Raw genomic sequence first — 9,890 nt, forward strand, 5'->3', positions numbered from 1 at the left:
GATGTGGAAGCTCACTGACGCGTCGGGGATAGGATTCTATCCTCCAGGGCACCCTGAACCCTTCCAAGCGCCCCGAACAGTGCTATAAATATAGCACTAATTTTCACAATTAGATCAATTTACTTGTAATCCATTTCTCCGTGCTATACTTTCTTCTGTGATGTTAACGCTATAAGAGGCTACTCCGCCCGAAGGAGATTTTCAGATAGTGCGTCATATTCTCCTTGGATTAGAAATCTTCTAATTGCAAACCAAGTAACTCCTTTGTGTTTGTTTTCTTTTAATTAGTCTCTTTCTTTTTTAGTATTGTAAAATACTGGAAAATAGGCGAATATTAAGGAGGGAATTTTCCAAAATTTTTGGGAATTTTTCGGGAATTTTTCGGAGCTCGTACGGACGAGTTAACGGGGATAAAAACGGGGACCGGGAAAGCCTGTTTAGGCTACCCCATTTAAGCGAGGAAATGTTTATAATTACATTTCCTTTTTCTTTTATTTTCTTTATTTTGTTTTCTTTTCTTTCCTCACGCCGAACCATTTCCTTCCCTTCCGATTTCCCCTGCGACGCCGAAGCCCTAACCGCCGGCCACTCAGCGGTTCCCTCCTCCTCTCCCAGGCGTGAATAAGCCCCGGACCAAGGGAAGTCGGCACTTCATTTCTCCCTCTCCGCAGCCGACTGACCTCCTTCGTGCCCTCGCCGTCGGCGACGCACGGAGCCGTGCCTTTCTCCCTTCTGCCCTAGCCGAATTCCTTCCATCGCCGGCAGCCGAGTTTCTCTCACCAGCCGTCGAACTTGCGTGCCCTAGGTGCCACCGACGCCGACGCCCTCTCCGATCTCCACTGTGCTGCCAGCGAGCTCCTCTCTGCCCTAGCGCCGGCCCACCGCCGAGCCTAGCATCCTCTCCCGCCACCACAGCGACGCCACTGCTGCCGCTCGATCTCTTCTCCCCTCTGCCGGTCGGTCTCTCCTTCTCCTCCTTCCCGAGCCGCACCAGGCGCCGCCACCACCTGAGGCTGAACGGAGCAGCGCCTGACCTAGGGTTTCCGGCAGTGGGCTGATACATGATTTTTCCAGCCATTGCTGGTTGCTACCATCGCCAGAGAAGAAGGTCAGGTAATGGTATTGTTAATTTCAGCAGTGATGTAGATTTTTGGTATGCTATTGTAGGGATTTCTAATTAGTTAGATATGGAATTTGTTTTCCAATTGGCAGTGACAGTGGTGTGAAGTTGTTGGATTCCGGCCACCACAACACTGAATGCCTTGGTTGTTTCCTTGATATCCAACTTTGATCCGATCAGTGAAAGGTAAAGTTCTTGTTTAACGTTGTGGATTTAGGTCTTGCTGTGGAGAAATTAATCGATGACCAGTTAAGGTTGATCAATAATTAGGGTTTTCCTAATTGAATTAGGTATATTGGTGATTATTATTTAGGGTTTTTGCCCTAAATAGTTTTAAGGATTCTATTTAGCAATTCATTGGAATTTTAGCTAAATAAAATATATCTCTGTTGGTATCACAGGACTTTGACGCGAGACGGGTATCTCGGAGTCAGATTTGGACTTTTCTTATCGGAGGCGGGTACTTTTGACTTATGTCATTTGATATGCTTAGTAATTAAATTAACATGTTGCATTAATGGTGTTTCTTATCTGTTTCGGTTAATCACTACCCAAATCTTACATGCTTGATTGATTGATTGGTTTTGCATCTCAGGTATATTTTACCTAATTATACATGCTTATAGGGGTAGTGATATACCATGCTTCACCATGTTCAGGACCTAGGTTTTTATACCTTCTGTGTACCTTTGAATCGATATGATTCGTTGACCTAGGGTGCACTTTTCTATATACATGGATTAGGTCAGGATGTTTATATGGTTATTGCCATGCATCATTTGCATGATTGCATGTTGTGCGATAGTCCGCTCCATTATTGTTGAGCACATCGCCAGTTACATGGATCTGCACACACCACCACTCATGGGTTAGTGGTCGATTCGGCAGTGTGTGTTGCAGCAGGGACCTGGTCCGCTCATGGGTTGTGTGACACAACGTGTTATCCGGCAGGGATTCCTCCCCGTATTGAGTACGGGAGTTGAGAGCATTGCGCCCCCATCTATGATTTGGGGTAGGAGGATAGGTGTACTCCGACAAAGATCCCGTCCACTCGGTCACTCATCGAGTAGTGACGACAGAGTGCACGGTTGTCACACCCTACCCACTCGGCCTCACTTTTGTATGAGATGACGTGGCGTCAGGGGTGACCAGGACGCATCATTGGCATCATATGCATGATGCATTTATTGCTTGTGTTTGTGTTTGCGCGATTTATATGCTGCATATTGTTTGGATACCTATGTTTGACATGCATATGATTTCCTTATCCCTCTGGCTTTTGACCTTATACTCGGGACTCAGTTAGTACAAGATTCTCCGTTTATTTCGATGTGTTTTATCTTTCTTATCGGAGACGCCATATGATTAGTGCTAGGTGTTGTTTATTTACTTTGCATATCAATTGTACTGCTGAGTGTTGGACTCACCCCGCCTCCATTGTTGTTATTTTCAGGTTGATCTTTCCGGAGGGAGTTCGCTAATCCCCACTGCACGTAGTGCTACTCCATTCTTGGTTTTGAGTTGTTTCATTTTAGCTTTTCGCTATCGGACTTTATTTTAGTTTTGTTTTGGACTTACATATGGATATTGTATGGAATCTTTCCGTTGGATGGACTTTAGTATGATTTGGATTTACTCTACTACATGCTGTTGGTGCGGGAAGTAAGAAAAATCGGATTTGGGCTTTACGAGTGTAGTTGAGTAGGTTTGATTTAGTCGAGTATTACTATGTTGTTTATTTTATTAATTGCGTGGTTGAGATGAGGCTGAATACATATATAAACTGCGTGGTGATTGATTTTATTTATTGTTATTATTCCTGTGGTTGAGTATTTAGTGCTTGTAGAAAATTTTGATTGTCCTCCGTACAGGGGAGATGTCAAAATTTTCTTCGGACAGGGACTTCCGGGGCGTGACAATTTAGTGGTATCGAGCCAAGTTTTACGATCTTTGTTTCGTATTTTGTATGTTTGGGATAACCTGATACCAATTTATTGGTATCGAGCGCCAAGTTTGGCGATACTTGTTGGATTTTGTAATGGATTTTCGAGATTTATCGATACCAATTTATTGGTATCGAGCGGGTTATGATACCGCTTTTGGTGTTCGGAGATTTATCGGATACCGTTGGTATTCTGGATATTTGGTTAGCCGGGTTTGCGAGGCAAACTGGGCATTTTCGGATTTCGATATCGTTATGTTTCGGATTTTCGTTTGGATTTATATGGATTTCACGATTTTCTCGTTCGAATTTTGAGGTCGAAGTTGGGGACGGACAGCGATGGAACATCTCCAGACGGCAAATAGGTATGATGTTTATTTTATGATAGTTAGGACATCTATTAGCACTTTATCTTTATTACCTGTCTGGTTGTTGTAGCCATATTACATGTGATGGGTTAGCCACTGATCTTGGTCGACCCTAATAGAGATCAAGGATTATAGTCTCTGGTGATTTTTCATATCATACCATCAGTAGTTTTAGCTTCTGTTACTACTATTAGGAGATGGAGGCACATATCAGCCTCTGCTATTGTTAGCTGGGTAATGGATGATACCTATATATTCCTGTGGACTTAGCCAGTAGAGTTTTTATACTCGTATCTTTTGGATATTAGGGTATCCGATACGATGAAAATTGGTCATTGGAGAGTTATCATGTTTGATCATTGTTGAGAATGATTTGAGGTTGAGGGATTTTGGAAGATCTGATATTATGGTGTGTTGATTTCTAATGATTTATGAGAGTAAATGTTATGTGGTTGTTTGATGATCCATTATTAGATATTTGTTTTGATGATCTATTAGTGGATAACTATTTTGATGATTTATATTTGTGTTGTCATTGATGGTGACATAGTTAGTGTCATTTATAATATTCACAGGTTTGATGATTATGGTTGGTGATCAGATTATAAATTGGGTGCTAGAGAGTTTATGGTTGAGTGTGCCTATGAGATTTTAATAAACCTGGTTGGTTATGGATAGTTAACAGGATGATATAAAAAAAAAATGATATATGCTTCCTCTGATATGGGACTATGTGGATAAATAATGATTGATGTTTTGAATGCTAACTTGCCCTCATGGGGAGTAGAGATTTATTCATCTGATATAGTGTGGGCTGATGTTTTTGAGGATGAAGATTAGAGTGTCATGATGTTCTGACTTTTTCTTTTGAGTGGTACACATTTATACATATGATATTATGTGGTTGGATATACCTTAGTTGCTTGTGGAGGATTAAGGTATTTTTGATTAGTTAGTAGATGAATGATTTAGTTTTGTTGGGTGATCAGTAGAGGATTGCCATATTCTATTTTTAGAGGTTCGAACCTTTAGGTTATTTGTGCTTAGTTATGTATCTAGAGCACATTTGAGTACATGTTTTGTACTGACGTGAAAATGACTGATTTAGCCATATATCATTATCGGCTTGGATAGGTTATAAAGGATCGATGTATCCTATTCCATGAAGATTTTGACCGTGGATTGTATATACCTGGTGGGATAACTTAGAGGGTGCTTTGGGATATGTGACCCCGCTGATGTAAGGAAGTGTAGAGCTAATTACTTAACACTTATGGAATACAATAGTTACTAGTGTATACTGGGAGAGTACATTTGGATTTATGATGATAAAATTTTCCCCATTAGATATAGTCTTGGTAGTGTATGACATTGACTGGCAATGTTATACCACGGTGTGTATATTTTTCTTGTCCGATACCAGTTCCTTTGAACCTAGAGCAGGGTTGTTACTGGATGATTATGCTGCTTTATTTTGGGTTGCTTTTGATTGATGTATTCATGCTTGATACATATGCATGAATTTTGTTTAGATATACCAGTAACCCATGAGTGTTGGTAGCATAAGGTTGGTCTCTTTGATTGAGCTGGTGTGCTGATTTTGCATGTCTATGTTACATGTATATTATGATTGTTATGTGTTGTAGGAGTCATGTTGTAGACTACCCATTTGCAAGTATTATATGTATCCATGTTCTGATATGGTTTGAAGTTTCCTTGTGGATCATAGCTATGTAGTTCGATGTATGTATCTGGGTGTATTATTGAAGATATCTTGTTGATTAAATCCGAGATGTAGTATAAGTACATCGGTGGTGTTTTGATGGAGGCATTTTGTCGATTTAATCTGAGTTGTGATATGTACATATGTGTTTGGTGTGGTATCTGAGGTATCTTTTTGATTATGTTGATATGTGAGTGCACCTGGATTTAGTATGCTTTATTGGAAGTATATGATGGTTATACTCTTGGCATAGGTGTATATATGCCATGTGAGGTTGTTTGAGGTGTATTGTCGATTTTACCTATGTTGATTTTACACACGGGTTTGATATGTATTGTTGGAGATATCACGATGATTTATACCTATGTTATGTGTATGTTTGGTGTGTACTAATTGGAGGATTATGTCGATTATACATATGTTGTGTGAGCACGTGTGCCAGGTATATATTGGTAGCAGCATGATGATTCTACTTATGCGGAATGCAGAATGTGGAGTGACTGCGTTATGTCATTTGTTGGATTAACTCATCAATTAATTTTCCTATCAGTGGATGACCCACTAGGATGCTGATAGAGTTGATGATGGATTTGATTAGTTTACTAGGTTGTTATAGCCTAGGCTAACCACAGTGATTTGTGGTAGAGAGATCTTGTACAGTCTCTAGCTGCATAGTTAGGTTCCTTGGGGTACTTATGTATTATTTTGTGGTGGAGAGTTGCTCCCACATATTACGGATTGCTTGTAGTGGAGCATTGCCCCTATATTTATTGCGATACATGTTATAGATTATTTGTAGTGGAGTGTTACTCCTACATATTGAGGATTTCTTGTGGTAGAGCGTTGCTCCCACATATGTGGTATTTTCTGTGATGGAGCGTTGCTCTCACACTGGAGGATCTATGCTTAGATGATTTATATCATTGGTGATCATATTTCAGATTTATTATCGATGATCTTATGGATTGGGAATGTCTGTGATACGGACATTATGTGTATTGGTTTTACCATTAGGGCTTGCGGAGCCTTAGATGTTTTCATGGACTAGATGATTTGGGTGTCTCTAGGATGTTTGGATCGGTTTCCATTGTCTTGTTGACGATGTTGTGATCTATTCCTGATCTGAGGTGTATCACGTACACTATCTTTGCATAGTTCTAGAGATGTTTCGACTGAAACGTCTAGATGTGAAGATCAGTAGTGCGTATTTTGGTTGTCTTCTGTGAGATGTTTGAGACACACGGTCATCAGTAGGAGTATACCGTGGTTCCACAGGAGATCGAGGTTGTTACCGTTGGGAGTAGACGGAGTCTATAGAAGAGGCTCGCAACTTCCTTTGTTTGGCTCGATATTTCCGGAGATACGTTGAGGGTTTCTCTCGGATAGCTATGTCACTGACACGTTTGACCTGGAAAGGCGTGAAGTTCACTTGGATTAAGGATGACAAGACCAGCTTCTAGGAGTTGAAGCGGAGACTAGTGTCGGCTCTGATTTTGGTGTTACCTTCTGGAGAGGACGGATATGTCCTCTACACCGACGCATCTCTACAGGGTATGGGTGCTGTTCTGAGGTAGCACGGTAGAGCGTTCTTATATGCTTCTCGATAGTTGAGGGAGCCTGAGAAGAAAATACTCAGTTCATGATCTGGAGTTGGCCGTTATTATTTTTTTTGCCCTGAAGATTTGGCGGTAGTACCTGTATGATATTACATTGAGATTCTCACTGACCATCGGAGTCTCAAATATCTGTTCACTCAGAAGGAACTTAATCTTTGACCGAGGACATAGATGGAGTTCCTGAAGGATTATGATTGTACCATTAGCTATCACCGGGGAAAAGCTAATGTGGTTGCCGATGCACTTAGCTAGAGGTCCAGAGGGACTTTAGCTTGCCACCGAGTTGTGGTCACAGATTTGATTCAGGATTTCTCTGAGTTAGACATTGAGGAACAGGGACAGACAGAGCAGGGTATTCTTGTTACCATAGTTGCTCAGTCGTCGATCAGGACGAGAATCCGAGAGACCCAGTTGTTGAGACCTCATAGGACTCAACGTGAGGCAGAGTTGGTCCGTATTATCAGACGGAGGATGTCAAAAGCATAAGACTGCCAGAAGAGTTATGCTGACCCGAGTCGGAGACACCTTGAGTTCTCCATTTGCGGCTATATATTTCTGCGAGTTTCGCCCACGAAAGGGGTGAAGAGATTTGACCTCAGAGGTAAGCCAGCTCCGCGGTACATTGGACCTTTCCAGATCTCGGAAAGGATTGGAGCAGTAGCTTACTGGTTGGCACTATCGCCGTCCTTGGTAGGCGTGCACGTATCTATGCTGAGAAGATACGTACTCGACCCGACACATGTGCTGACAGATATCTCAGTTCAGTCTGGCGTCACTTATGAGGAGGTTCCTGTACGGATTCTCGACCGTAAAGAGCGTCAGTTGCGGAACAAGACTATCCGGCTGGTTAAAGTCGGATGACAGCATCATTCCGACGAGGAGGCTACTTGGGAGCTCGAGGATACTATCCGAGCTCGATATCCCCATCTTTTCACTTGAGGTATGTGATTTATTTACCGTTCAGCATTTATACTCTATATCTGTTGTTAGTACTTGCTGATGGTAGATAACGAAATTTGGAGACCAAATTTTTATTAGTGGGGGAGAATGTAAAATACCGGAAAATAGGCGAATATTAAGGAGGGAATTTTCCAAAATTTTTGGGAATTTTTCGGGAATTTTTCGGAGCTCGTACGGACGAGTTAACGGGGATAAAAACGGGGACCGGGAAAGCCTGTTTAGGCTACCCCATTTAAGCGAGGAAATGTTTATAATTACATTTCCTTTTTCTTTTATTTTCTTTATTTTGTTTTCTTTTCTTTCCTCACGCCGAACCATTTCCTTCCCTTCCGATTTCCCCTGCGACGCCGAAGCCCTAACCGCCGGCCACTCAGCGGTTCCCTCCTCCTCTCCCAGGCGTGAATAAGCCCCGGACCAAGGGAAGTCGACACTTCATTTCTCCCTCTCCGCAGCCGACTGACCTCCTTCGTGCCCTCGCCGTCGGCGACGCACGGAGCCGTGCCTTTCTCCCTTCTGCCCTAGCCGAATTCCTTCCATCGCCGGCAGCCGAGTTTCTCTCACCAGCCGTCGAACTTGCGTGCCCTAGGTGCCACCGACGCCGACGCCCTCTCCGATCTCCACTGTGCTACCAGCGAGCTCCTCTCTGCCCTAGCGCCGGCCCACCGCCGAGCCTAGCATCCTCTCCCGCCACCACAGCGACGCCACTGCTGCCGCTCGATCTCTTCTCCCCTCTGCCGGTCGGTCTCTCCTTCTCCTCCTTCCCGAGCCGCACCAGGCGCCGCCACCACCTGAGGCTGAACGGAGCAGCGCCTGACCTAGGGTTTCCGGCAGTGGGCTGATACATGATTTTTCCAGCCATTGCTGGTTGCTACCATCGCCAGAGAAGAAGGTCAGGTAATGGTATTGTTAATTTCAGCAGTGATGTAGATTTTTGGTATGCTATTGTAGGGATTTCTAATTAGTTAGATATGGAATTTGTTTTCCAATTGGCAGTGACAGTGGTGTGAAGTTGTTGGATTCCGGCCACCACAACACTGAATGCCTTGGTTGTTTCCTTGATATCCAACTTTGATCCGATCAGTGAAAGGTAAAGTTCTTGTTTAACGTTGTGGATTTAGGTCTTGATGTGGAGAAATTAATCGATGACCAGTTAAGGTTGATCAATAATTAGGGTTTTCCTAATTGAATTAGGTATATTGGTGATTATTATTTAGGGTTTTTGCCCTAAATAGTTTTAAGGATTCTATTTAGCAATTCATTGGAATTTTAGCTAAATAAAATATATCTCTGTTGGTATCACAGGACTTTGACGCGAGACGGGTATCTCGGAGTCAGATTTGGACTTTTCTTATCGGAGGCGGGTACTTTTGACTTATGTCATTTGATATGCTTAATAATTAAATTAACATGTTGCATTAATGGTGTTTCTTATCTGTTTCGGTTAATCACTACCCAAATCTTACATGCTTGATTGATTGATTGGTTTTGCATCTCAGGTATATTTTACCTGTTTATACATGCTTATAGGGGTAGTGATATACCATGCTTCACCATGTTCAGGACCTAGGTTTTTATACCTTCTGTGTACCTTTGAATCGATATGATTCGTTGACCTAGGGTGCACTTTTCTATATACATGGATTAGGTCAGGATGTTTATATGGTTATTGCCATGCATCATTTGCATGATTGCATGTTGTGTGATAGTCCGCTCCATTATTGTTGAGCACATCGCCAGTTACATGGATCTGCACACACCACCACTCATGGGTTAGTGGTCGATTCGGGTGAGTGTGTCACAGTACTCTGTTAGGCACCGTTGGTCCGCCATGGGTAGTGTGACACAACGTGTTATCCGGCAGGATTCCTCCCGTATTGAGTACGGGAGTTGAGAGCATTGCGCGCCCCCATCTATGATTTGGGGTAGGAGGATAGGTGTACTCGACAAGATCCCGCCCACGGTCACTCATCCGAGTAGTGACGACAGAGTGCACGGTTGTCACACCCTACCCACCGGCCTCACTTTGTATGAGATGATCGACGTCGGGGGTGACTAGGACGCATCATTGACATCATATGCATGATGCATTTATTGCTTGTGTTTGTGTTTTCTGCATTTATATGCTCGTATATGTTTGGATACCTATGTTTGACATGCATAC

The 9,890-nt window shown here is 42.7% G+C and overlaps 2 long non-coding RNA genes across 2 annotated transcripts; both read left to right on the forward strand.

The window, feature by feature from the left end:
- Window positions 1-786: 786 nt before the first annotated feature.
- LOC121973486 lies at window positions 787-1,577 on the forward strand. The gene is made up of 3 exons (XR_006109632.1): window positions 787-1,113; window positions 1,213-1,306; window positions 1,522-1,577. It is a non-coding gene; the product is annotated as an uncharacterized LOC121973486 (long non-coding RNA).
- A 6,787-nt stretch (window positions 1,578-8,364) lies between these two features.
- LOC121973487 lies at window positions 8,365-9,087 on the forward strand. The gene is made up of 3 exons (XR_006109633.1): window positions 8,365-8,623; window positions 8,723-8,816; window positions 9,032-9,087. It is a non-coding gene; the product is annotated as an uncharacterized LOC121973487 (long non-coding RNA).
- The last annotated feature ends 803 nt before the right edge of the window (window positions 9,088-9,890 follow it).

Source organism: Zingiber officinale, chromosome 4A (genome assembly GCF_018446385.1).
Source record: "Zingiber officinale cultivar Zhangliang chromosome 4A, Zo_v1.1, whole genome shotgun sequence".
NCBI lineage: Eukaryota > Viridiplantae > Streptophyta > Magnoliopsida > Zingiberales > Zingiberaceae > Zingiber > Zingiber officinale.